At 40.4% G+C, this 2612-nt stretch overlaps 1 long non-coding RNA gene across 1 annotated transcript; it reads right to left on the reverse strand.

Moving 5' to 3' along the window:
• Positions 1-624: 624 nt before the first annotated feature.
• LOC124705958 lies at positions 625-1225 on the reverse strand. The gene is made up of 3 exons (XR_007004203.1): positions 1169-1225; positions 963-1023; positions 625-814 (listed from the first exon to the last, which is right to left on the reverse strand). It is a non-coding gene; the product is annotated as an uncharacterized LOC124705958 (long non-coding RNA).
• Between the last annotated feature and the right edge of the window lie 1387 nt (positions 1226-2612).

The following is a 2612-nucleotide window of genomic DNA, read 5'->3' on the forward strand; positions in this document are numbered from 1 at the left end:
GGTACTTGATCTATTGCTCATGATTTTTGGATAAATTAAATTGTAGGTTCAAAATATGATATGGATGTCATATTTGTATTCCTCTTATTTTTCCGATCAATTTAGACATATTATTTGCCAAATTCGTATTTATCGATATTAATTATTCCATATTAAATAAAAAGACAAAAATTAAATCATTTAATTGTTTTTAAAATTCTATATTATTATTATTTATATATATTCATTGTTGTTTACTTAAGTAATTGTTTAGAATTCAAAAATATAGAGATGTGGCACCATGGTCAAAGGGTTAATATGATTGATATGGTAGTATTAACAACAAGGGCGTCATTTCTTTCATGGAAGCTCATCCGAAGAGAACAAAGAAGTTAAGGCTCTGTTCGGATGTTTGCTTTGGGGGGCTAGGTATTGTATTGGGTTGAATGTCTAATATCCAGGATATTGATATTGAGAGTGAATGCCAATATTTCTGTTTGGATGTGTTAGATATTCGGTACCCAGACTAGATATTGAGGTTGAATGCCAAATGTTGTTTGGATGGTATGAAAGGATGGATTTCAATCCTATTCGGTACCTAGGCAGTATGTACCAACATAAATATGGCCGAATAGTTTGAAAACATTATAGAAAGTTCAATTCATAATCCATCAAAAGCAAGCACATAATACAAGTTTGAAGCATGCAAACTACACAGACTCATACGCGGATTACAAGGTCTTAGTCTAGCAAGCACATGAAACAAACGCTAATGAATCAAGGCAACATCTGCAACCACTCCTTTCTAACATCCATGGGGAGCACGGCATGCAATCTGTATAGATCAGTTTCAATTAGCATGGCATCTGTAGAAAGTATCATAGAAAAACACATCACAGGGATCAAATAAATTGGGACAGAGATAATGAACAACTCCAAACGGAGCTCAGGGACAGCAGATCGAAGGGACTTGTGGCACATACCTGCGCGGACGTACGTAGGTCGCCGGAGCTCGGGAGGTGGTCGCCGGAGCACCTACCAAACCTGCCACGAAAATACAGAAAATGAGATGGGCGGGAGGGAGATACCATGGGAGAAGTAGGCTCGCTGGGATTGGAAGGTAGGGGGGACCCCGGCGGAGCCGTTCTGAGGCGGAAATGGATGGCGGGAGGCCAGGAGGGTAGGGAACCTGAGCCGCCGCCGGCGACGGTAGGGTTCTGCACTTTCGCCTCCGTCTTCGAGCGAGAAGGAATCGGTGTGGGGAGCGAGTCGAGCGACGCCAGCCGAATACCGACCCAATCTCCACCCGAACCCCTCGACATCGTCTGCCCAGTTTTTTTGCCGCTAGACCAGACACTACACCACAGCACAAGATTCTCAACAGACAAGTTGGTCGGAAAAGCCGCTTTCACCAACAGAAAGTCGGTCGGGGATCAGTATTGCCGACCAACCATGTCGGTCACTGTAAGTCCGGTCGGCAAAGGTCTTTCCCGACCAACATATATTTGCCGACCAACTGTCTGACAGTACTGGAAAATCTTTCCCGACCAACATTAGCTTTCCCGACCATCATTACATTCCCAACCGACTTTTTTTCCCAACCGACTATCCGACAATATACACTTTTGCCGACCAACTGTTTGTTGGCCCTACCGTGAACTATGTTTTGCCCACCCAGGTATGTACATATTTAAAATAATTAAAATCCAACCAGTCAAAGACACATATTCCATAGTCAATTTATCACCGAGAAAATAAACCACAGCCACCAATACATGCATTAATTCATACAATACTAGTTGTCCAGTTCTCAATTCATACAACACATACAACACGTTCATATGTTCTCAACTCACATATCAGGTTTACAAAATGATAGCTAACTAGTTACCATAATCAGGTTTACAGATGGTTTCCAAATGATTACCACATAGCCAAGCTTACAAAATGGTAGCAAATAAGCATTCAATTAAACAGAAATCACTCCATTATACAAGACATCCTGTTGATGTGAAGCTGGAATCTACTTGGTGGATTGTGACACAAGTGATGCATGATAATTCATATTTGAGGTGCACCTGCAGAAACACATAAAACTTGATGATTGACAATTTTTCACTTCGAAAGAAATACATGTAGTAAAACTTTGAACCTATGTGCGAGCAAGCGATAAATTGGCCATACAAGCACCACAAATGGTAGGCCAAATTGTAACACTACCAAACCATACAAAGCATCAAATTTCAGAATATGTGAACATACAAACGCTAAATTGGGCACAATCTGAAATATCGTGTGTTACACATACTGCTCATACAAAAGATATCCAAAGACAACCTACAAGACCAACTAGAAAAGCAATCACCAGATTAGACACACGTTATCCACAGACAATACGAGTAAGTTGCCATTTAATATCAGTAATTACAAACCGAAGTACAGAACTGAAGAAGTTCAGTTAATAGTTCACAAAAGATGGAGCCTAAAGAGTGTTAGCACTTAGCAGAATCAACATTGTATTGCACTATTATTTCTCTACAAGTAAGTTGCCATTTTGATATTAGCGGTTCAACCATTATTTGTTATTTGATCAGTACTCAATGGGGGGAAATTAGTGCCCCGCCATGGCAGAT

Source organism: Lolium rigidum, chromosome 4 (genome assembly GCF_022539505.1).
Source record: "Lolium rigidum isolate FL_2022 chromosome 4, APGP_CSIRO_Lrig_0.1, whole genome shotgun sequence".
Lineage (NCBI taxonomy): Eukaryota > Viridiplantae > Streptophyta > Magnoliopsida > Poales > Poaceae > Lolium > Lolium rigidum.